At 44.9% G+C, this 27,050-nt stretch overlaps 1 long non-coding RNA gene across 1 annotated transcript in view; it reads left to right on the top strand.

Annotated features, from left to right (window-relative positions):
* Positions 1 to 27,050, top strand: part of LOC134965432 (uncharacterized) — a 212,594-nt gene that overhangs the window by 163,975 nt on the left and 21,569 nt on the right. Inside the window, exon 3 of the long non-coding RNA XR_010188358.1 lies at positions 4,385 to 4,627. This is a non-coding gene — a long non-coding RNA (uncharacterized LOC134965432). The remainder of the gene's footprint in view (positions 1 to 4,384; positions 4,628 to 27,050) is intronic.

Below are 27,050 nucleotides of genomic sequence, written 5' to 3' on the forward strand. Positions count from 1 at the left end.
TTATAATTACTCTCTTGTTGCTCTTGCACCACTTCTCTATGTTGTGCTACCAGATTATGAACCGCTTTCATTCGACGTTGGTGTTCTGCCACCCAGTCCATTTCCAGAAATGGCTCGGGGGCAATTTCCACATCAAACCGTATATCCACGGGCAACTTTCCCTGTCTTCCGAACAGTAGATAGTATGGTGTATAGCCTGTAGAACTATGTACAGTATTGTTGTATATAAACATTAACTCAGTTAACAGTAGGGGCCACTCGTGTCGGTGTTGTGAAGGAAGGGCCCGTCACATTTGAATGAGCGTCGGGTTGGTTCTCTCACAAAGCCCGTTGCATTGAGGATAATATGCCATAGTTTTCACTTTTTTACATTCATACAAAAGACACAGTTCTTGAACCAGTTTAGATGTTAAGGCCGGCCCTTTGATCGGTCAGAATCTTGTCAGGAAAACCCTACGGTAATACAAAGGCTCTCCAGAAAATTTCCTCACTGGTCCTTGCCGTCAGATCTTTTACTGGCAAGGCAACGGTGAATTTCGTGTAGTGATCTACTATCATGATGGCGTATTCGTATCCTATTTTGCTTTTTTCGAGCTTTATATGGTCGATGGTGACCAACTCCAGAGGCTGATGACTGATTATTGGATGGAGCGGAGCCCTGTCGGTGGAAACTGGTGGTCTCCGGAGAGTCCATTCAGGACAGTTCTTACACCATTCTTCTATGCTCTGACGTAACCCAACCCAATAGAACCGTTGCCTAATATTCGATTCAGTCTTCTGATTTCCGAAATGCCTGGATTGGTTATGATACGCATTTAAAAGGATGGGTGCTTTCGTCATGGGAATAAGTACTTGGATGACGGTTAAGTGGGTTTTTGGATTAATACTTTTCCGGGTCAATACATTCTGGTGGCTCTCTAAGCGATCCCGTTGTCTCCATAGTTTCACCAACTCAGGTGCTGAAGTCTGTCTTTCTGCCTAAGATAGGCCTTTCTTTTGCAATAGCAACCTCTTTAATTGCCAAAACAGTGGATATTCTTCTTGCCACTCCTGCCATCCGCTCAAACCCCTTTCATCCAATTGGCGTTCAGATTCGCTTTTCTTGGAGGCTGTGTTATTCTGCGCCTCTGGTCATCGTGCCATTTGAAAAATGGGAAGTTCTACTGATTCCCACTGGTCTTCTACTTTTGATTCCTCCTGGTCAGACGGGATAACGCATCAGCATTGCTATTATTCTGTCCAGGTCGGTATTGCATGGTAAATTGATAGTTGGACAGCCGAGCATACCATCGCTGCTCTAACGCTCCCAACTTGGCAGTAGCTAAATGGGCGAGGGGATTACAATCGGTGTAAGCCACAAACGGGGTTACAGCAAGATAATTCCTGAATTTCTCTGTAATGGCCCACTCTAGTGCTAGAAATTCTAACTTAAAAGCACTATAATTACGTTGTTACATTTGGTTTTCCGAAGGCCTCGACTGGCATAGGCTATTACCTTTACCTTACCGTCTTGTAATTGTGCGAGGATATGCCAAGAGGGGTGCTTGGGTCAAGACTCTCTTGAGGTGCTCAAATGCCGCCTGTTGCCGGAAAGTCCAAATAATCAGTAGGCGTCTGCTTTGACTATCTTGAGGCACGTCTCGAAGCAATTCATGTAAAGGGGCAGGTACTTTGGCGAAGTCTTTAATGAAGCGCCTATAGTACCCCATGAAACCCAGGAATCGCCTAACATCTTTAATAGTTTGGGGTACAGGCCAATCTTGGATGACTCTAATCTTTTCTGGATCTGGAGCAATTCCTTCGGAACTCACCAAATGTCCCAGGTAATGAACTTGTGGTTTCAATAGGTGACATTTAGCGGGGTTCACCTTCCGCCCGTAACTGGCTAATTGCTGAAGAACTTCATGTAGATGCTGTAAATGCTCTGGATAGGATTTGAAAAAGATGATTATATCATCCAGGTATAGTAATATCATTTCAAAGTTTCTATGCCTCAAGCAGTGTTCCATCATCCTTTGGAAGGTCGCTGGGGCGTTACACAATCCAAAGGGCATTCGCTTAAACTCGTGGAGTCCCATAGGGATGGTGAAGGCTGTTTTTTCTTGATCTTCTGGCACCATCATGATCTGCCAGTATCCACTCGTTAAATCCAACATGGAGAAATACTTAGCGGACTTCAGAGCTGCTAGAAATTCTTCAATTCGGAGAAGCGGGTACGCATCTCTGTGAGTGATCTGGTTCAATTTCCGGTAGTCAACACAAAATCACAACTGACCATTCTTCTTTTTGACCAGCACCATAGGTGCGGCCTAAGGGCTGTGACTCTCCTGGATGACGCCAGTGGACTTTATATATTCAAGCATCTTCCCAACTGGCTGATATAGTGCTGGGGCTAAGTGCCAATATTTTTCTCTGATAGGAGCAGCATTTCCCGTCAATATGCGATGTTTTACAGTCATAACCGTCCCAAAATCCAAGGGTCCTTGGCTAAAGGTTTGGGAATTCTTCTTTACAACTTGTAGAGCTCAGTCCTTGTGCTCTAGAGGGGTATCCTCATCTCCAATGTTGATGTCCCGCCACCATTCTGTCGGTGTACTATCTTCTTCCCTCACGACATCATCACTCTGTTGACGAGCTTGCGTCTGTGCATGTATAACGACCTGGAAGGTGGTCCAGGTAAGTTTGGCGATTGTTCGTTGATGATACAACTTAACAATGTGATTATGAGGATTTAGAATCCAAACTGGAACTCTTCCATTCTTGATGTGAACTAAGCAATGGGCGACAACGATTCCATCTCCCTCATTCCTCTCACAAGGCTCAACCAGGGCCTCATAACTTTTCCCTCCGGGTCCACAGCGAGCTTTGCCCCAAACGATCACTTCAGAATTGGGAGACAATTTGATGGGTTTACTGTCCGTAATCCAAACCTTCCCTAAGGAGCCGTCACAATGCACAAATGCCCGCTGACTCTGCAAAGTCTTGATAGTCTTTTGTAGAACATATTGATCGGTGGCCAATTTTTCCACCAGCTCCTGATGAGGATAGCGATCAATTCATCTTGGCAGCTTTGTAAAATATTCATCCCTAAAATCATAGGGATAGCATTAGGGTCACTAGTATGCGTGATCAGGTACCTTTGGCGAGGCATTTCCGTATCTCCGACTTTTACGTTGGCCTCCCAGTAACCCACGCAAGATATACTTGATCCATTACTGGCTATCAATTGTAACCATGCGGGAGGAGGGATCACAATTTGATGTTCTCCCCAATATTGGATAAACATGGAATGCTGAATGGTGGTTATCTGTGATCCTGTGTCGACCATAGCCATAATTTCCACTCCATTAATAGAAATGGGGATATGAGGACATTCCCCCATGTACTGGGACCACTATTCTTCAGACCTCGGGCCTACTGCAGCGTTTCCACCCGAGGCTCGTTCCCCAACCTCGGGGCATTGGAGTTTAAAGCTTCCTCTTGGTCACATTTCCGTTCAATGTGTCCAGGTCATTGACACACCGCCGACAAATAGGACGGCCCTGGGGATCCAAACGGTCCTGCTCCTTCTTCCACCTGTCTGAGGCGGGGTCCACCAATCGCTTCTGGCTCTCCTGCACTCTCGTGGCCACCTGGCTTCATTGAGACTGGAGCCTTGCCTCCTAGCAAAATTCTGTATCTCTTTGCACATTTTGGCCATTTCCGCTACGAGCTCCTCCATTTGACTCTTTAGAGCTCGCATCGGATCCGCTGTGGGCATCTGGAAACTCTGGCCAATGGTGTCCATATTTCTCTTGTTTTTTTTACGGGACTGAAAGAACCATTTCCGTTAGATAACTGACTCTCCTGATATCCGGGCATCTCCGGAAAACTGACTTCTTGGGCCACCTTGGTCCCAACCAATGACTTCCCGATGTGCTGACCCTTTCAGCTGACCGATAAGAATCTCGACTTGTTGTTGCTCACTTAATGGATAGAGACGGAACATCGACTTCATCTTGTTCTTGAAGTCGGTCAATGTATTTCCTTCAGCCTTGTGTCTATCTCCATGATAGGTGGGAGCCATGGGGCCCTAAAATATTACGGCAGGGTTATTGGGTTTATTTGTGCCATACTAGGTGTTTCCTGTGTTGTCTTACTAGGCTCTCGGCTGGGTGTTCCAGCCGATGTAGACTGCTCCTTTGACATCTTCTGGTATTATAGGCTTCCTCGCTTTAAGTTATCGATCCTGTTCGTGACGCCACTAAAATTCCTTGTGTGATGGTCTTGAAGAGTAGTTACTAACTATGTGTAAATTATTGTTTCAGGAAATATTGCTAGGTAAGTATATCATAAGAAGTTAGAACTTAAGTATTTTACCTTTCTTTCCTTGTTCTGTTTACAGGTCTCTATGCCATTCCTTGACTCAAGGTGGAATTGATCCCGGAATTTACAACATCACAGTTTGTCACAGGAATTATACACTCCGGATATGTTAAACTGACTCTTTAATAAAGCAGTTAAAGATAACACAACAGTCTTCTTCAGTGAAATCTCTTAAGACAGAAAAAACACGGTTTTATTCAACTGTATCTGTGAACACAGCGACCTCTTCACCGAACTCTATCCAAAACCATCCTAAATAAAGGTTAGTATAGCAGAACATTCACAAGCTGATACACATTATACATTTAAGTACAATGGTGAACAATTTAATATTGCAATACCCCTTTTTCAGTACTGAAATACCCCCTGAGCAAACTCATTTCAGCTGAGTCTTCGTATGTTGGTGCACATGCATAAATTTGTAGAGTTTGCCTCCTGGTTTGTCACCTATAGAACTCTCTGTAGAACAGTAGAATAACTGAAGAACCTCATGCACATAGTTCTATTCCTGACTCTAGAATTCTTTGGTAAACATACGAGTTACAACGTTGTAGCTTAATTGTAACCCAAAATGTCACAATGTTTCCCTTAGTGTGAGGCAGAATGTTGCAACTTGGTCCTTCCTACTAATGTAACAGCATTTTCATCTACTATAACAGCTGCAATTATAATCCCTAGAATCACTGCTCCTCCCTAGTCTATATTCAGCAAAGATGGGAAATTTTACTTTAAATGACGAACAGAGGGCCTTATCAACTCAGTACTGACTGATAACTGGGTCAACGTATCAATCTTGTCTTGGACGCTGTCTATCTCCAAACAGTAGAGCTGCTAACTGTCTCGCTGTATTGATTCGTTTCTGATTGATAGTGACACTCGGAAGACTTGTCCGATAATCAAGTATTTATAAATATAGTTTCTATTCTTTACCACTAACGCCAACGGAAGTCACTCAGCTGGTGGGCTTAGGAGGTTCGAGGTGGCATATGAGGCGGGGGACTGGAGCTAATGGTTTCACATACAATGAAGGTAGACGCTTGAATTGTCCTAAAGTGTTTTCCATTAAACTCGGTATTAGGGAAAGTCTATACTGAGTTAAGCTATCACTTCACTAGTGAATTATGGGGGTAATTCCAAGTTGATCGCAGCAGGATTTTTTTTTAGCAGTTGGGCAAAACCATGTGCACTGCAGGGGAGGCAGATGTAACATGTGCAGAGAGAGTTAGATTTGGGTGGGGTGTGTTCAATCTGCAATCTAATTTGCAGTGTAAAAATAAAGCAGCCAGTATTTACCCTGCACAGAAATAAAATAACCCACCCAAATCTAACTCTCTCTGCACATGTTATATCTGCCTTCCCTGCAGTGCACATGGTTTTGCCCAACTGCTAAAAAAAATCCTGCTGCGATCAACTTGGAATTACCCCCTATGCTGCCTGTCTCGGCTGACACTTCGGCGGTACAGTGTGGTGAGGGGGCTACTGTCCTGATAATGAGTCGGGTGTCTCACACTACGTAGGTTTCCTACGGCTCCTCTGACAAAGGCAGTGTCTGACCTGAACGGCACTGACGACGTCTATGACTGAAATTTGGTAGCTTGGTTCTATCTACTATAGAAAGCCCTATATAATGTCAAGCTGGCTGCCATAATGAAGGGTCTGCCTTATTTAGCTTATCTCCCACCTCCTGTCTTTTAGGGGAGACTGGACTCCACCTTCCAAGGCTAGGGCTGCCGGGGCTGCTCCTCCTCTGTCCCGCCTAGCACTGCTAAAATGGTGCCAGCCCTCAGTCACTCACCGGGAAGGCCTCTCCTCTGGGCGGACTCCGAACGGAAGATCTCCGCCCTGGACACTGCAGAAGACTGGATTATTTGGCCCCGTCGCGCCCCTTCCGGCTGCCTCCTCACCCGACGTCACCGCTGCCCTGTTTAGATGGCCGCCGGTACTCCACAGATCACCGCTCAGCTCCGTCCACCGGAATGCCAATCTCCAAACTGACGGTGAGTCCCACAGTTCAGGCTCTCTCTCTGTTCCCTCCAGTCTTCATGGTCTCAGTCCGGTGACGCAGCTCCTTTCTTTTTAGCAGCGCAGCTCCTTCCCGTCTCCGACTTCTCTCTCCTCACACCGGTACACGAACCGACGTCAGCGCTCGAGCTCTCTCTTTTTATTCCCCTTCTCAGGTTGCCCGTATGTCTCCCGCCAGCGGCGCGTGGCATTTTAGTTCACTTGGGCATCGGCTCCCTCTGGGTCCAAACGCCTCCATTTTCCACAGAATCTCCAGTAATAAGCACCTCAGTGATAATAACAAGGGGAAGTAACCCCTAGGAGGGTTCATCCTGCTGTCCAGTGATACCCATATTGATGGAATCAATTAAGTCTCTAGTCCCGGGTATCACACCTGTGTTCGAAGCAGTCCATATTCCATTGAGCGATGTTAATGAAGGATGGAACAATCACAGGTTCTGTTTTTCATTAGCATACATGGGTGGTCATTCCGAGTTGTTCGCTAGCTGCTTTCGGTCGCAGCGCGGCGATTAGGTAAAAAAGAGGCATTTCTGCGCATACGTATGGTGCGCAGTGCATACGCGCGATGTACTTTCACACAAGACTATGCAGTTTCACACAAGGTCTAGCGACACTTTTCAGTCTCACTGCTGCCCGCAGAGTGATTGACAGGAAGTGGGTGTTTCTGGGTGGTAACTGACCGTTTTCGGGGAGTGAGTGAAAAAACGCAGGCGTGTCGGATAAAAACGCAGGCGTGCCTGGGGAAACGGGGGAGTGGCTGGCCGAACGCAGGGCGTGTTTGTGACATCAAAACAGGAACTAAACAGTCTGAAGTGATCGCTAGCTAGGAGTAAGTCTCGAGCTACTCTGAAACTGCACAATCTTTTTGAGTAGCAATTCTGCGATCCTTTCGTTCGCACTTCTGCTAAGCTAAGATACACTCCCAGAGGGCAGTGGCTTAGCGTTTGCTTTGCTGCTAAAAGCAGCCAGCGAGCGAACAACTCGGAATAAGGGCCTTGGTGTCTCTAGCAATATCGTCAGGTTTGATGTGCAGCACACAAACTCACATACATTGAGCTCTGCACCAGGCTCCCAGTTTGCAGATGTGTCTATCAAGAGTGGAATGTAGGCATGTATCTTTCATACTTGCTTACTTTTGAAAACTAGTATCAGGGAAATTCCAGGCGGCAGCTGAATGCGCCGTTGAGGGGCGTCTCTAGCTCCGCCAAAGGGCATGTCTAGCTCCACCTATGGGTGTATTTATTGCAATCAGGGGTGTGTCCTGCAATGGCAGGTAAAAACCATAGTAGCAAAAGCAGCATTATACCCAGTACTTTACATTATAACATTCCGCCCAACTTGTTGAATTATTCAGGAGGGACATATGTGCGTGCCGTAGGTGCGATCTAAATTAGGGGCGTGGCCTTATTGATAGGGGTGTGGCCTCACAGGAAGTGCCACGATTACGAGTCATGCCCTTGTTTTTGTTACTATGGGGGCATGAAAAGCGCTCTGTGAGCTGCTGGCCATGCCCTGTGTCCTCTCTGCCGGTGAATAGACGCTGTGCACATGCGCACAGTGTCTATTTATTATTTTTCTGCTAAGAAGAGCAGCGTGAGAGGGGTTCTGCCAACTGCCCCTCCACCAACTGCGGGACACGGATGCCCACGGGTGGGACAATGGTACAGTCTGTGAAAAAACTGGACTGTCCCGCCAAAATCAGGACAATTGGAAGGTATGACATAAATAACATACACAGCGCTCCTCGCCCATATTGCATCCAGTAGCAGATTACATTGCATTATACACAGCCCCCCCCCCCCCATATTACACCTGGATACCAGATTACATTGCATTATACACAGCACCCCCCATATTACACCCAGTATTACATTACACACAACATACATAGGCCCTCCATATATGTAATCATGTTACCGGCGGTCGGTATCCTGACTGCTAGAAATCCCGACAGTTGGCATGCCGTCTAACAGGGACTATTACCACTTGTGGGTGTACACGACACCCATAGAGTGGGAATAGAACCTGTGGTGAGCGCAGTGAGCACGCAAGGGGCTTTGTTGTGCTCACCTCCCCCGCCTGCAATCTTGCGGGCGGGATTCCGGTGTTGGTATGCTGATCGATGGGATCCCAACTGCCGGTCACCCAATCCCAACCCCCCATATTACACCCAGCACATTACATTATACACAGCCCACTCCCCCATATTACACCTAGCACATTAAATTATACACAGACCCCCATATTACACCCAGCACATTATATTATACAGCATACCCTCTAACTGTACCTTTTTAGCAGGTTCAGTACCTTTTTTTATGGTCTGTACCGATTTTTGGCTCTCCAAATTTCCATTGAAAGTATAGGAAAAGGCTTTACCCGAATTTGTAATGCTTTTTATGTGTAAAATGTTTATATTACAGCCTGTACCAGATTACATATAATTATACACAGCCCCCCTTCCCCCACAATATTACACCCAGTGCCACATTACATCCCCCCCATTACACTCTGCACCGACTTGGCTATGTTGCTCTACCTGTATGGACTGGGAGCCGACCTCAGGACACTGTGAGGGGGCAGCACAGTGCAGCCAGGAAGAGCCGTGGAGCAGAGAGAGGAAAGCTTCTGCTGGGCTGATACATACTGCTGAGTGTGGTGGGAGGGGCCAGCCACAAGGAAGCAAAGCCCTGCTTCAGGCAGCCTCTCAGTGTGCACAGCAGGATGGCTGCCGCTGCACACAATCCTGCGGTGGCTGCCCTGAAGTCTCCCGTGTAGGCTTCGCCCCCGGCCTCTCCGAAGTTGCGCATGCGCAATCTAGAGGTTCAGTGATGGACCTTAATATCCGAGAGGGCTGACAAGGTTTGCAGGGCAGCGGGAGGCTTTTTAAAAAATCGTGAGCCTCCCGCTGAATGTGGGAGGGTAGGCAAGCCTGGTATCTTTCAATTCGCTGGGTAGACATCTGGGCAAAACACTGGAGGAAAACGAAGCCATCTCGCAATGCACATCAAGGAGCTTATGTAGGGGTGCATGCACTCATGCCCGACCATATGCAGGAAACGACACATGTATTGATTTATGGAATCATATTTATGAATATTAATATTTAATATATCATATATGGTATTTAATATATGGATATATTTCAATTAATATGCATTTATCATATATATCTGCAAATATATTATGTCAGGCTTACAAACTAATTGGCTGATACATATATGCAGTCCTTATACATATGACTTATGAAGTTATTAAGTTAAGATTCCTTAAAGAGAGTTCAAGCTTGAATATTACCGCTCTTTTTATATGATTCTTTATTTACAGGCAGATCAAATCGTACAGAATAAGATATACACAGTAGTGATATATATACTAATTATAATTATATATGCTTCCTTCGTTACATAACATAAAACAACATGACATAAGTTTCACAAACAGTTTCAATTGCTAACATAAAATGTATACTTGCAAGTTAAAGATTGCCATCCCAAGAATCATTCCTTCTGCATGTTCTCCATGACTTCTCCTCCTGACTGACTTCCTTCCTTCTCCTTCTTCTTCTCCCTCTCCCTCTTCCTTCTAACTCCTAACTACAAGTCTGGTCCTTTTATCTCATATTTTACCAATTCAAACTATCATATTCTCATAGTTTCCAATGGAATAGGTAATTATAGGTTTGTCAGATTCCAAGGTGTAATAAAACAAACATTGAACTGGGCTGTCGTGTCCTGTTCACGGAGGCATGGTGTCATAAAAGTGTGGTGTCCACACTGCCTTAAGCAAGTATAGTATTGTAAAATCTGGAATGTCTTTTCATCCAAAGTTCTGTTGTATTGACAAGTTTTCCTGGGGTCGGTTACACAATGTTTTATCAATGGATGTGATCTCTTTTCATAGTAGTTAATTTATACTCCCTAGCTTTTAACCTTCACTGGACAATAGACAAACCAGTAGATTCTGATCTACTGTAAGCACACCTGTGAATTCCAATGACCAACAGAGCTCTGTCACATACCTATTATCATTTATGGCCTAATACCTTTTCTCTACAATGACTCATGATATTACTGTAACCTCTCTGGCCTTATTTATGACTAGAGCAGAATAAACCTGTTCCCTACACTAATATACAGTATATCTATATAAACACATACACAAACCTAATTTCTTAAATCAGCTAAACATTACCTCATACATTCAAACTTATTTCATATCTATTCCTTACTATATATATCCACTATACTGTCCACTATGGTAACATCGCCTATTTATAATGAATTATATTTTGATTCAGACAATATCCATTGCCCTAATATTATACTAAGTGCAGACAATTACCTATAAGGCAACAGTCGCCCCCTTGTGGCCATGAGAAATTCTTTTGATTGGCCACACATTAAACTAGCGTAATTGCTTCCAAATACATTTCAAAATATTCCTTCAAACATAACTTTCGTTGTAACCATAATATATACCATAAGTGTAATAATAATAACCATTATGATTTTAAAAATCTCTAAAAATTCTTAGCTTACCTAACCTTATTCTACTTTTTAACTAAAGCAGACAAAACTGAGGTTTTTATTCAGTATTCATGAGGAAAACTAATTTCTACAGACATTTGGAATACCATAGCCCAATTGTAGACCTTTTTTCTGTATCTGGATCAGTACGTTTGGACATTTTTGCTGTTCTTGTATGTAGCAATTTACTGGGATAAGACTGTCATCTGCGTGGTTTGCTTGCAATTGGAGATGCCTTGCGTTTGCATTATGGCCTTGCGTTTGCAACATTTGCACCATTACTAGAAGTAGAATTCTTCGTAGCAGCTGCTCCTTTGCTTGCCATTTCGCTGTTTGAGGCAGAGGGCTGTGTACGTCGAGTGCTGTGTCTTGAACATTCAGTACTTGTGACGACCCTCAGTAATAGTAATAGTCTTTATACAGTCTTTAGCAGTTCTGTTTCCTTTGCGTTTATCCAATGCCGCAGTTGTGACCAGTGTCCATATTGCTTTTGCACAAACAGGTTGTGATTTTGAATAGAACAGGCATATATGAAACAGTCTTTTTTTTTTTTTTTCTTTCTTTCTTTCTTTCCTTGCTTGTTAATAGTAGGTCTTAATTGTCTTCGGGCAATAGTACCACAAATGGCTGTGAGTAGTACACCTACTCTGTTCTGTATTTCCTCACTGAATAAATTACCATGCAGTCTTAAATCTCCTTATTCTACCTTGTACCTATTTATACATCTCAATCTTACATAAACTTATACCAGTTTAACCCATATAAAGGCGTTTTCTATCCTACCTATATTTTGACTAATAATTATTTAAAATGCTTTTGATGTGTATATAGTAACATCCTATCAATACAATAAATGAATATAATTTTGCTTCAAACAGATATTAAATATCATTTAGGAATGGCTTTAAATATATCTAATTCCATCCAATATTATTTTATATGCAGCCATGTGCATATACAGTGACCCTGTTATGCTACAAATAATTATCTTAGACTTGTGACAGTCTTTATTAAGAGAATTATTCATCCCACTTAATAATCTCGGCCCAATTTGTTATAACGTGGTATACCATCCTGTATTAGATATTTAATTACTTTTGAAGCTTTTACGAAGGAAGCATAGGTAGTATCTATTGTGTAATATATAAAAAAAAGCATAAAATATTTACAAGGTATATATGCAATGATATAAAATATATCTCAGACAAATGTTTACATATATGTGATTAAGGTATATGAAGGGATGAGACAGTTCTGTATAATCACAGTGATGAGATGTGCTGTACACTGTTGTGGGAGTGTACATGTAGTTTGAAAGACAAGTAATGATTACTTGTGATGAAAGGGTTAATGAAAACCTTCCCCTTTCTTGTGAAACTGGAAAACTCCTTGAGGATTTGTCCATATATCAGTCTTTAGGGATGCTATGTAGATTTTGCTGGATAGCAGCGATGAAAGGGTTAATGAAGACCTTTTCCCTTGTAAATTGGAGTCTTTTTGGAGTCTTGCACCATTCTGTATACAGGTTGCCAGGATTACTATGAATCAAACAAAAATACATACAATGACTATCACAGATATTTATACAGTGATTTAACATAGCTTGCTATGCATTCTGTCCTATCTGCTGCATGTTATCAGGTACAGAATTTACAAATGTGTCTTTTAACGATTGAATAACAAACAAACAATTGTTTCTGGCCTGTGCCAATCTTTCCTGTCACATTGTGTGTCAATGACAGCACAATTGTCGCTGCAGATATGATGCAGGTTTAATTTGGAAACTGTGGCTGTTTGAACATCAAAGCAAACAATGGCTTCATTGGATCTAACAAGTAAAGGAATGATACTACCGTATTCACTTGTGACCATACTCCCTTGTGATGCAGCCTGGTCCCAGACTGTCTTTAACCATAGCGTTTGCTGCTTGGTGTGGCTCCTTAGTTTGGAAGAATCTTGGAGCTTCTGAAAAAACCTACTTTTGTGGGGAGAGAAACTTGTTAAACTTTGCCAAATATGTATTGCAGGTCCCAGGGCTTTCTGTCTTTCCACACCTGTAATAAAATGGTTATGGCACCAGGGCATAAAAACATTTTCATCCTGGTGATCCTTTTTGTCATTGTTAATTGGTGTGTGGTTTGCAGAATGACACTCTGCATGTGGTCTCTCTGAGAGCATGCAAACATTTGCACCATCACTAGAAGTCTCTGAGTGCTCTGTGGGGGTTACATAAGTTTGGGAACTTTGTTTGTAAACATGCATTCCTGAATTAATTTCATGGATTTTCCCTTTAAACATGTTTCCAGGTGAATACATTTCAAGGTTTGCAACTCTGGTTGCCATGGGAGTTTTCACCATGGGGAACTTCCCCACCCCTGTGTGCACTGTACTGCTGCTATCAGTGTTTAAATCTGCTGACAATTCACCTTTGCCTAAGGGCATAACAAATTCTTCATTTACATTGGGAACTCTGAGAGTGTATTCAGCAGAATACTCATAATCTGAGTTACAATGATCTTCCCCCTTACTAGACACAGTATAGGGGACATCTCCTATTGCTGCTACCTCCTTTACATTAATGTGCTGTCTGATGATAGACACATCCGGCACATTGCTACTTTCTTCCTTTACCACAGAGGCTGTTCTGCTGGTGGTCTGTGTGACCATAGCAGACTCCATGCGCTGCACATTGATGCAGTCCTGCAACATGTAACTTTCCTTAATTTTAGGATCTTGACTGATTAAGTCATTTCTGACTCCTGTAGACTCTGTGTACAGAGTTTCACATACCTCAACACTATTCCTGTTTGGTGTTTCTATCTCAGCTTGCTTGCTGGATGTTATCTCTTCATCAGAGATCTTGACAATTTGATTACAAACTGTCAGGCTTTTCGCTTCTGCCCCAAACTTTTTCTGTTTATTTTTCTGTTTAAGGGACTTAAATAACGAATGCATTTTTGCATTAATGGTCAGGCACGCCTTACGAAGACGTGAACCTGATTCTTCTTTACATTTCTGTTTGGCTTCTAGAGCCGCAGTTCTGCGCATTTTTCTAAATGCTACAGAAAACTTTTGCATTTTTAACATTTCAATGCTAAATTTATATATTCTTTGTTTTTAGTACTGAAGGTATCCTCTCCTTAAGATTGACCGGTGTCTTAAGGTTAAACTCTAATACCTGGTACATTTATACATTTATTTGGAAATACCCTTTTCCACTGTGCACATTTTCTATTCTAGGCCTTTAAATTCTTTATTCTCATTTGTAACCTATTCCACTGTGATCTTGTATTTTGCCAGCAGGCTTATAGCCTTTGGTGCTGCTTCCTAATAGATATTATGTTAGTTAAAATAACGTATATTGCACTAACACATTTATCCTAGGTTATACAGAATACAAAATTGACATTACACAATGGTAATAAATTTTCATAGATACATCCCCACCGTGATTCTGCAGATTTGGTAGCCAGCTTATAGCATTTGCTACTCCTCATAAATATTATAAATCAGATAATCAGATTCAGTAATAACAAGTCCAATTCGTGGTCGCCAATATTGATTTATGGAATCATATTTATGAATATTAATATTTAATATATCATATATGGTATTTAATATATGGATATATTTCAATTAATATGCATTTATCATATATATCTGCAAATATATTATGTCAGGCTTACAAACTAATTGGCTGATACATATATGCAGTCCTTATACATATGACTTATGAAGTTATTAAGTTAAGATTCCTTAAAGAGAGTTCAAGCTTGAATATTACCGCTCTTTTTATATGATTCTTTATTTACAGGCAGATCAAATCGTACAGAATAAGATATACACAGTAGTGATATATATACTAATTATAATTATATATGCTTCCTTCGTTACATAACATAAAACAACATGACATAAGTTTCACAAACAGTTTCAATTGCTAACATAAAATGTATACTTGCAAGTTAAAGATTGCCATCCCAAGAATCATTCCTTCTGCATGTTCTCCATGACTTCTCCTCCTGACTGACTTCCTTCCTTCTCCTTCTTCTTCTCCCTCTCCCTCTTCCTTCTAACTCCTAACTACAAGTCTGGTCCTTTTATCTCATATTTTACCAATTCAAACTATCATATTCTCATAGTTTCCAATGGAATAGGTAATTATAGGTTTGTCAGATTCCAAGGTGTAATAAAACAAACATTGAACTGGGCTGTCGTGTCCTGTTCACGGAGGCATGGTGTCATAAAAGTGTGGTGTCCACACTGCCTTAAGCAAGTATAGTATTGTAAAATCTGGAATGTCTTTTCATCCAAAGTTCTGTTGTATTGACAAGTTTTCCTGGGGTCGGTTACACAATGTTTTATCAATGGATGTGATCTCTTTTCATAGTAGTTAATTTATACTCCCTAGCTTTTAACCTTCACTGGACAATAGACAAACCAGTAGATTCTGATCTACTGTAAGCACACCTGTGAATTCCAATGACCAACAGAGCTCTGTCACATACCTATTATCATTTATGGCCTAATACCTTTTCTCTACAATGACTCATGATATTACTGTAACCTCTCTGGCCTTATTTATGACTAGAGCAGAATAAACCTGTTCCCTACACTAATATACAGTATATCTATATAAACACATACACAAACCTAATTTCTTAAATCAGCTAAACATTACCTCATACATTCAAACTTATTTCATATCTATTCCTTACTATATATATCCACTATACTGTCCACTATGGTAACATCGCCTATTTATAATGAATTATATTTTGATTCAGACAATATCCATTGCCCTAATATTATACTAAGTGCAGACAATTACCTATAAGGCAACACATGTATAAAAAGTACTTTTCTGCAGCAGGTTACATTGGTTTCGACAGGGAAACTACGGGGTCTAGGGTGGATCTTGATCCAGAGGCACCAACAGGTTAAGGGAGTCATTCCGAGTTGATCGCTAGCTGCCGTTGTTCGCTGCGTAGCGATCATTTATAAAAATGGCAAAAACTGCGCATGCATATGCACCGCAATGTGCAAGCGCAGCGTACAGCTACAAAGAGCATTGTGGTTTTGCACAGGTTCTAGCAACGCTTTCACTGGCAGATGCAAGGAGATTGACATGAAGTGGGAGTTTCTGGGTGTCATCTGACCGTTCTCTGGGAGTGTTTGGAAAAACGCAGACGTGGCCGGGTGATTGCTGGGTGGGTATCTGACGTCATTACTGTGTCATTCGTCGCAGCAATCATCGCACAGAATAAGTAACTACAGGTCTTGTCTTGTTTTGCACAAAATGTGTTTGCAGCCGCTCGGTTGCACAGGCATTCGCACTCCTGCAAAGCGAAAATACACTCCCACGTGGGCAGCAACTATATGTTTGCACGGCTGCTAAAAGTAGCTAGCGAGCGATCAACTCGGAATGACCCCCTAAAGCATTAGGCTGTCCCAGGATGCATTGGGGCCTCCTCTATAACCCCGCCTCCAGGCACTGTAAGCTCAGTTTCAGTTGGTGTCAGCAGCAGCAGGTCATTTAACAGGTGGGCTGCACTGGGCAGCCCTGAAAAAGCTTTTTCTGATAGAGTGCTGACAGCCCAGTTTTGAAGAAATTTTCTATGTCATGGTGACACTTCAGCGCTGCAGCTCAATTACCTGCCAAGTGGCGTCGCATACTCCGGCGGCCTGTTCCCGGGAACTTGGGGAAAAGATGCTTCGGCTTTAGGCACACGGTCGCAGTTGCTCTCCTGATTCGCGTGTCTGCTACGGGGAGGAGGTAAGAGGGTCCCCCAGGCGAGACCCGCCATTAAATTGCGTTCCGTCCGTGACCTTGGGAGACGGGTCTCAGCGCTGTCGTGGATACTGTCACCGAGCAGGGACCCCATTATACCACCAGGGCAATAGAGCACAGGTCGGGTGTACTAACGCCCCATTTAATAAGGCTCACTAGTACCTGGGGTGGAAGTCCAGCATAGGGGAGCTGGCGTTTAACCTGCAGCCTCTCCCCGGCCCAGGGCAAAATCTACTGCAGATTTTCCCACCCTCGAGCTGCCTCATACTCTCCCTCACTCCCTGACTGAGATGCTGGGCGCCATCTTATAATCATAGTTGCGGTTAGTCTCTGGGACTGCAGTGTAAGGTCTCCCTTGTAAAGCCGCCTGTATACAGCACTGTGACTTTACAAACACTTGAGTATTCTACATGTCTTTATACAGACAGCGTTAGTTAAGGAAAAGTGTACCTACTACAGGATATATTGTACAAGTATTCTGATATATACCTCCGGTCTAGGACCGTGCTGCGTTTTATATATATATATATATTTCTCTGACGTCCTAGTGGATGCTGTGGACTCCGTAAGGACCATGGGGAATAGACGGGCTCCGCAGGAGACTGGGCACTCTAAAGAAAGATTAGGTACTATCTGGTGTGCACTGGCTCCTCCCTCTATGCTCCTCCTCCAGACCTCAGTTAGAATCTGTGCCCGGCCAGAGCTGGGTGCTCCTAGTGGGCTCTCCTGAGCCTGCTAGTAAAAGAAAGTATTTGTTAGGTTTTTTTATTTTCAGTGAGCTTCTGCTGGCAACAGACTCACTGCTACGTGGGACTGAGGGGAGAGAAGCAAACCTACCTATCTGCAGCTAGGTTGCGCTTCTTTGGCTACTGGACACCATTAGCTCCAGAGGGTTCGAACACAGGCACCTGTCCTCGATCGTCCGTTCCCGGAGCCGCGCCGCCATCCCCCTCGCAGAGCCAGAAGAACAGAAGCTTGAAGACGGCGAAATCGGCGGCAGAAGACTCCTGTCTTCATTTAAGGTAGCGCACAGCACCGCAGCTGTGCGCCATTGCTCCCAGCACACTTTCACACTCCGGTCACTGTAGGGTGCAGGGCGCTGGGGGGGAGCGCCCTGGGCAGCAATTGCAGTACCTTTTTGGCATAAAATACATATATACAGTCAGGCACTGTATATATGTAAAAAAAACCCGCCATTTTTTCACACAGAAAGCGGGACAGAAGCCCGCCGCTGAGGGGGCGGGGCCTTCTTCCTCAGCACACCAGCGCCATTTTCTATTCACAGCTCCGCTGGAAAGAAGCTCCCCAGGCTTTCCCCTGCAGTATCCAGATACACAAAGGGCGAAAAGAGGGGGGGGGACACATAAATTTAGGCGCAAATTTGTATATACAGCAGCTACTGGGTAAACACTGAGTTGTAGTGTAATCCCTGGGTTATATAGCGCTGGGGTGTGTGCTGGCATACTCTCTCTCTGTCTCTCCAAAGGGCCTTGTGGGGGAACTGTCTTCAAATAGAGCATCCCCTGTGTGTGTAGTGTGTCGGTACGCATGTGTCGACATGTTCTGAGGTAAAAGGCTCCCCTAAGGAGGAGATAGAGAAAATATGTGTGTGAGAGGGTGTCTCCGTCGACAACGCCGACACCTGTTTGGATATGTGTAAGTGCTAAGGTGAATTTATTGCACAAAAGATTAGAGAACAGACAGGAAATCTACCTATGTCTGTCCCTATGTCACAGAGACCTTCAGAGTCTCACAATGCTCACTATCCAAAATAATAAACACTGATATCGACATGGAGTTTGACTCCAGTGTCGACTACGATAATGCAAAGTTACAGCCAAAATGGCTGAAAGGTATTCAATATATGATTATTGTAATAACAGATGATTTGCATATCACTGATGACTCATTTGTCCCTGACACAAGGGTACACATGTTAAGGGGAAGAAAGCTGAGGTAAATTTCCCTCCTCTCATGAGGAAAAAGGGCGGGAATCTCCAGACAAGAAACTGCAGCTTCCCACAAGGAATTCTCAGGCAGTATCCTTTCCCCACTAGGGCCAGGATGTGATGGGAATCTTCCCCTAGGGTGTCACGTTTGCCCAGACGGTAGCACTAGCTGTTCTCAGGGATCCTGCAGATAGCGTGCACATTCTAGTACACTACTCAGACCGGCGATTGTGTCGGCATGGGTTTATAGCGCTGTGGCAGCATGGACAGGTACCTTATCAGCAGAAATTGAGACCCTAGTAAGCATATAGATAGATATATATATATATGTATATATATATATAGATATATACATATTGAAGATGCTATCTTAAGAGATAGATAGATAGATAGATAGATAGATAGATAGATAGATAGATAGATAGATAGATAGATAGATATAAAACATGCCCAAAGAGACATGAGTATACTGGGTCCTGGAGTCAAAGCTATGTCGACTTCTGCTTGACGTGTCCTGTAGAATATGCAATGGACAGATGATGCCGACTTAAGAGGCATATGGAAGGCTGAGGATTGTGTGGAGAAGGGTTCTCGGACCTGGTCTCTGCAGCTTTAGCTGGTAAATTCTAATATTTTGCCTTATATTCCTGCACAGCCTAGGAAAGCACGATACTATCAAATGCAGCCTTTCGAATAAAGAAACAAGAAAGTCTGAGGTGCGTCCTTTCTTGCCAGAGGCGGCGGCAGAGGAAAGAAGCTGCACAACACAGCTAGTTCCCAGGAACAGAAGTCCTCCCCGGCCTCTACAAAAATCCACCGCATGTCGCTGGGGCTCCACAGGCGGAGCTAGGCCCGGTGGGGGCACGCCTTCGTAAGTTCAGCCACAAGTGGGTTCACTCCCTATTAGATCCCTGGGCGATCGATATTGTGTCTCAGGGATATAAGCTGGACTTTGAGAAGATGCTCCCTCACCGACGGCCCTGCCGGCTTCCCCCCACGAGAGGGAAACAGTGTTAACTGCAATTCACAAATTGTTTCTTCAACAGGTGGTGGTCAAGGTTCCCCTCCTTCAACAAGGAGGGGGTTATTATTCGACCATGTTGTAGTCCCGTAACCTGACGGTTCGGTTGGACCCATATTGAATTTAAAATCCCTGAACATATACCTGAAAAGGTTCAAGTTCAAGTTGGAATTGCTAAGAGCGGTTATTGCAAGCCTGAAAGGTGACTCGGGACATAAAGGATGCATACCTTCAGGTCCCCATTTATCCACCTCATCAGGCGTACCTCAGAATTACGGTACGGGATTGTCATTACCAATTTCAGAGGTTGCCGTTTGGTCTCTCCACGGCCTTGAGAATGTTCACCATGGTAATGGCGGAAATGATGGTGCTCCTGCGGAAGCAAAGTGTCACTATTATCACGTACTTGGACGATCTCCTCATAAAAGCGAGATCAAGAGAGCAGTTGCTGAACAGCGTATCACTGTCTCTGGAAGTGTAACGGCAACACGGCTGGATTCTATATATTCCAAAGTCGCAGTGGGTTCTTACAGCTCAACTGCTTCTCCTAGGCATGATCCTAGACACAGACCAGAAAAGGGTTATCTCCCGATAGAGAGAGCTCAGGAGCTCGTGACACTGGTCAGGAATCTATTAAAACCAAAACAGGGGTCAGTGCATCACTGCACTCGAGTCCTGGGAAGGAGGGTGGCCTCATACGAGGCCATTCCCTTCGGCAGGTTCTATACAAGGTCCTTCCAATGGGACTTACTGGACAAATGGTCCGGATCACATCTTCAGATGCATCGGTTAATCACCCTATCCCCCAGGGCCAGGGTGTCTCTCCTGTGGTGGCGGCAGAGTGCTCACCTTCTCGAAGGTCGCAGATTCGGCATTCAGGACTGGGTCCTGGTGACCACGGATGAAAGCCTCCGAGGGTGGGGGGCAGTCACACAGGGAAGAAATTTCCAGGGGCTCTGGTCAAGTCAGGTGACTTGCCTTCACATCAACTAAGGGCCATATACAACGCCCTAAGTCAAGCGGAGATCCTGCTTTGCGACCAACCGGTTCTGATCCAGTCAGACCGCAGTGGCTCATGTAAACCGCCAAGGCGGCACAAGGAGCAGGGTGGCAATGGTAGAAGCCACCAGAATTCTTCGCTGGGCGGAGAATCACGTAAGCGCACTGTCAGCAGTGTTCATTCCGGGAGTGGACAACTGGGAAGCGGACTTCCTCAACAGGCACGACCTCCACCCGGGAGAGTGGGGACTTCATCAGGAAGTCTTCACGCAGATTGCAAATTGGTGGGAACTGCCACAGGTGGACATGATGTCGTCCCGCCTCAACAAAAAGCTAAAAAGGTATTACGCCAGGTCAAGGGACCCTCAGGCGATAGCTGTGGACGCACTAGTAACACCGTGGGTGTTCCAGTTGGTCTATGTTTTTCCTCCTCTTCCTCTCATACCAAAGGTGCTGAGAATTGTAAGAAAAAGAGGAGTGAGAACAATATTCATTGCTCCGGATTGGCCAAGAAGGACTTGGTACCCGGAACTGCAAGAAATGCTCACAGAGGACCCATGTCCTCTGCCTCTCAGACAGGACCTGTTACAACAGGGGCCCTGTCTGTTCCAAGACTTACCGCGGCTGTGTTTAACGGCATGGCGGTTGAACGCCGGATCCTAGCGGAAAAAGGCATTCCGGATGCAGTTATTCCTACGCTGATAAAGGCTAGGAAGGGCGTGACAGCGAAGCATTATCACCGTATATGGCGAAAATATGTTGATTGCTGTGAGGCCAGGAAGGCCCCTACAGAGGAATTCCAGCTGGGTCGATTCCTACACTTCCTACAGTCAGGAGTGACTATGGGCCTAAAATTAGGGTCCATAAAGGTCCAGATTTCGGCCCTATCCATTTTCTTTCAAAAAGAACTGGCTTCACTGCCTGAGGTTCAGACGTTTGTTAAGGGAGTGCTGCATATTTAGCCCCCTTTTGTGCCACCAGTGGCGCCTTAGGATCTTAACGTGGTGTTGAGTTTCCTGAAATCCCACGGGTTTGAGCCACTGAAGACCGTGGAGCTCAAGTATCTCACGTGGAAAGTGGTCATGCTGTTGGCCTTAGACTCGTCTAGGCGTGTGTCAGAATTGGCGGCTTTGTCAGGTAAAAGCCCCTACCTGGTTTTCCATATGGACAGGGCAGAATTGCGTCCGAAATTCCTGCAAAAGGTGGTATCATCTTTTCATTTGAACCAACCTATTGTGGTGCCTGCGGCTAATCGTGACTTGGAGGACTCCAAGTGGCTGGACGTAGTCCGGGCTTTGAAGATTTATGTATCCAGAACGGCTGGAGTCAGGAAAACTGACTCGCTGTTTATCCTGTGTGCATCCAACAAGCTGGGTGCTCCGGCTTCAAAGCAAACTATTGCTAGCTGGATCTGTAACGCGATTTAGCAGGATCATTGTGCGGCTGGGTTGCCGCATCCAAAATCAGTAAAAGCCCATTCCACAAGGAAGGTGGGTTCTTCTTGGGCGGCTGCCCGAGGGGTCTCGGCATTGCAGCTTTGCCGAGCTGCTACTTGGTCGGGTTCAAACACATTTGCAAAATTCTACAAGTTTGATACCCTGGCTGAGGAGCCCTTTTGTGTTTGCCCATGCGGTGCTGCAGAGTCATCCGCACTCTCCCGCCCGTTTGGGAGCTTTGGTATAATCCCCATGGTCCTTACGGAGTCCCCAGCATCCACTAGGACGTCAGAGAAAATAAGTATTTACTCACCGGTAATTCTATTTCTCGTAGTCCGTAGTGGATGCTGGGCGCCCGTCCCAAGTGCGGACTTTCTGCAATACATATATATAGTTATTGCTTAATAAAGGGTTATTGTGTTATGTGGCATCCTTTTGAGTGATGCTCAGTTGTTGTTCATACTGTCAACTGGGTAAGGTTATCACAAGTTGTACGGTGTGATTGGTGTGGCTGGTATGAGTCTTACCCTGGATTCCAAATCCTTTTCTTGTGATGTCAGCTCTTCCGGGCACAGTTTCCTTAATTGAGGTCTGGAGGAGGGGCATAGAGGGAGGAGCCAGTGCACACCAGATAGTACCTAATCTTTCTTTAGAGTGCCCAGTCTCCTGCGGAGCCCGTCTATTCCCCATGGTCTATTGGTTTTATTGTCATAATAATTATCTGCATTGCCTGTGACTGTGTGTGCCTGTATGGTTGTGTCTATGTTATCTTCGTGCTCAGGACCTGGAAGTGACAAAACGAGAGGGCAGGAGAGAACTTCCGCCCTTACAGCACCTAAATGTTTTCGTCGTTCTCCGTTCGTTTGGGGTAAAAAAAAAATTCTATACAGCATTGGACCCTCGCGGGCTCGCTTCGCTCGCCACGCATCGGGCTTGGTGTCTCGCTTCGTTCGCCACACTTTACTATTCCAAATAGATTGTGACATGGACCTAGGGGGTTATGGGAAAGGTCCTCTCCACAGTGGCGGAACTGTGGGAGGCAGAGGAGTCGGCTGCCGCCAGGCTCCTGACCTCAAGGGGGCACATCTCCTCCACTGTCTCCCACTGCCTGGCGATCGCTCGCTGCTATTGCAGACGGAGGAGCTGTGTCAGTGACTCAGAAGCTGCCTCCTGTATATACAGAGAGCTGGCACTGGCTGCAGCTAGGGGGAGCTCCAGAGCGCAGCTCCTCCCGGGCCCTTCCAGTTAAGCAAGCCAGCTGAGTGAAGCTCTCTGCTCCTCCGTCAGCCTGATGATAGCCAAAGGTAGGCACTGTGTGGGGGGTAGGGGAGAGGTGTAGTTGGGGGTGCTGGGGGGGGCTTTAATAAATGTTGGAAGCACTGTGTTTTGTGTGTGCTTGTTTTTAGGTGAGGTGTGTGTGTGTGTGTGTGTGTGTGTTTTTAAGGAAAGTTGTGCGTTCAAGTAAAAGAGGCATGTGTGTGTGTGTGTGTGTGTGTGTGTGTGTGTGTGTAAGTGAGTGGCATGTGTGTGAGAGGCATGTGTGTGTAAGTGAGTGGCATGGGTGTGAGAGGCATGTGTGTGTGTGTGTGTGTGTGTGTGTGTGTGTGTGTGTGTGTGTGTAAGTGAGTGGCATGTGTGTAAGAGGCATGTGTGTGTAAGTGAGTGGCATGTGTGTGAGAGGCGTGTGTGTGTGTGTGTGTGTGTGTGTGTGTGTGTGTGTGTGTAAGTGAGTGGCATGTGTGTGAGAGGCATTTGTGTGTGTAAGTGAGTGGCGTGTGTGTGAGAGGCATGTGTGTGTGTTTGTGTGTGTGTGTGTGTGTGTGTGTATGTGTGTGTGTGTGTGTGTGTGAGTGGCATGTGTGTGTGTGAGGCATGTGTGTGTGTAAGTGAGAAGCGTGTGTGTGTAAGTGAGAGGCATGTGTGTGTGTAAGTGAGAGGCATGTGTGTGAGAGGGGTGTGTGTATAAGTGAGAGGTATGTGTGTGAGAGACAAGGACTAAAGAAGGCATTTGAGCATTTCTACAGGACTATGGGCCTAATTCTGAGTTGATCGCAGCATCAAATTTGTTAGCAGTTGGGCAAAACCATGGGGGGTCATTCCGAGTTGTTCGCTCGCAAACTGCTTTTAGCAGCTTTGCACACGCTAAGCCGCCGCCTACTGGGAGTGAATCTTAGCATATTAAAATTGCGAACGAAAGATTAGCAGAATTGCGAATAGACACTTCTTAGCAGTTTCTGAGTAGCTCCAGACTTACTCGGCATCTCGATCAGTTCAGTGCTTGTCGTTCCTGGTTTGACGTCACAAACACACCCAGCGTTCGCCCAGACACTCCTCCGTTTCTCCAGCCACTCCCGCGTTTTTCCCAGAAACGATAGCGTTTTTTTGCACACACCCATAAAACGGCCAGTTTCCGCCCAGAAACACCCACTTCCTGTCAATCACATTACGATCACCAGAACGAAGAAAAAACCTCGTAATGCCGTGAGTAAAATACCTAACTGCATAGCAAATTTACTTGGCGCAGTCGCACTGCGGACATTGCGCATGCGCATTAGCGACTAATCGCTCCGTTGCGAAAAAAAAATAACGAGCGAACAACTCGGAATGACCCCCCATGTGCACTGCAGGGGGGGCAGATATAACATGTGCAGAGAGAGTTAGATTTGAGTGGGGTGTATTTAAACTGAAATCTAAATTGCAGTGTAAAATTAAAGCAGCCAGTATTTACCCTCCACAGAAACAAAATAACCCACCCAAATCTAACTCTCTCTGCAAATGTTATATCCAGTGGCGTAAGTTCGCCCCAGTCGCCCGGAGGCATGATAAAATGTTGGTGCCCCCCCCCACCACCCCTATACATATAGGGATATATATATATATATATACATTATAATATATAATACATACGCCATATGTAGATATCTGGTACACAGGGTGAACAGTAGCACTCAGGTGCCTTTCAAAATAGTATAGATACACACACACACACACACACACACACACACCTCTTTTCTTTGCACACACACGCCTTTTTCACTTAAAACACACACACCTCTTTCACTTACACACACACACACCTTTTTCACTAACTCGCACGCCTCTTTCACTTACACACGTCTTTCATTTAAACATGCCTTTTTCACTTACACACACACGTCTTTCACTAACTCACACACCTCTTTCACGTACACACACGCCTCTTTCACGTACACACGCCTTTTTCACTTACACACAATTACACACACACGCCACTTTCACTTACATACACACGCCACTTTCACACAATTACACACACGCACACACACGTGTCACTTTCACTTACACACACACAAATTCCACAAATGCCTTTCACTTACACACACACACACACACACACACACAATTGCACACACACCACTTTCACTTACACAAACACACACATGCCTCTTTCACTTACACACACACACACACAATTACACACACATGCCACTTTTACTTACACACAATTACACACACACATGCGTATTTCACTTACACACACACCACTTTCACTTACACACAAAATCACACACGTCACTTTCACACACACAATTACATAAACACACACATGCCACCTTTACTTACACACAATTACACACACATGCCTCTTTCACTTAAACACACAACTTTCCTTTAAAAAATAGACACACACCTCACTTAAATACATTCACACACATAAACACAGTGCTGCCAAAATTTATTAAAGATACCCCCCCCCCACACACACACACACAAACATACACATACACCACACACATACACACACACACACACACACACACACACACACACACACAATGCAGCAGCTGGAGGCAGGTGGTGCCAGTGCCTACCTGTTGCTATCCCCAGGACAGAGGAAGAGAGAGCTTCAGCCGGCCAGCTCTGTTGGAAGTCCTGTGAGCAGCTGTGCGCTAGAGCTCCCCCTAGCTGCAGCCAGCTGTCAGCTGAGCTCTCGTCTGTGCATACATAGATACGAGGAGGCAGCTGCTGCTGCTGCTGCTGCCGTGTCCACAGCTCCTCCGACCACTCGCGGCGATGGATTGTCGGGTGGGAGGCAATGGAGAAGTGCCCCCTGGAGGTCAGGAGCCCAGAGGCAGCCGACTCCATTGCCTCCCACAGTTCCGCCACTGGTTATATCTGCCCTCCCTGCAGTGCACATGGTTTTGCCCAATTGCTAACAAAATTGCTGCTGCGATCAACTCGGAATTAGGCCCTATGGGGGTAATTCCAAGTTGATCGCAGCAGGATTTTTGATAGCAATTGGGCAGAACCATGTGCACTGCAGGGGAGGCAGATATAACATGTGCAGAAAGAGTTAGATTTGGGTGGGTTATTTTATTTCTGTGCAGGGTAAATACTGGCTGCTTTATTTTTACACTGCAAATTAGATTGCAGATAATACACCACACCCAAATCTAACTCTCTCTGCACATGTTATATCTGCCTCCCCTGCAGTGCACATGGTTTTGCCCAATTGCTAAAAAAAATCCTGCTGCGATCAACTTGGAATTACCCCCCATGTACAGAGCACACACCTGGTCTGGGTACATGCTACCTTATAAATATATGGAGGGGTGTCCGTTTCTGAATGTGTGTGTGAGAGAGGCATGTGTGTGTGTGTTTAAGTGAAAGCGGCGTGTGTGTGTGTGTGTGTGTGTGTGTGTGTGTGTGTGTGTGTGTGTTTTTAAGTGAAGGAGGCGTGTGTGTGTGTGTGTGTGTTTGTGTGTGTGTGTGTGTGTGTGTGTGTGTGTGTGTGTGTGTGTGTGTGAAAGCGGCGTGTTTGTGTGTTTTTTCTATATATATATCTAGTGTTCACGCTAGGTGTCTTTCACAGAGCGCTGTGCCCTGCCCCTTTTTTAGACAGCTGAATCCCGACCTGCCCGTTTTTGTGCGCCCTGCCGCCCCGCCGTTTGCTGCCCG

Source organism: Pseudophryne corroboree, chromosome 10 (genome assembly GCF_028390025.1).
Source record: "Pseudophryne corroboree isolate aPseCor3 chromosome 10, aPseCor3.hap2, whole genome shotgun sequence".
NCBI lineage: Eukaryota > Metazoa > Chordata > Amphibia > Anura > Myobatrachidae > Pseudophryne > Pseudophryne corroboree.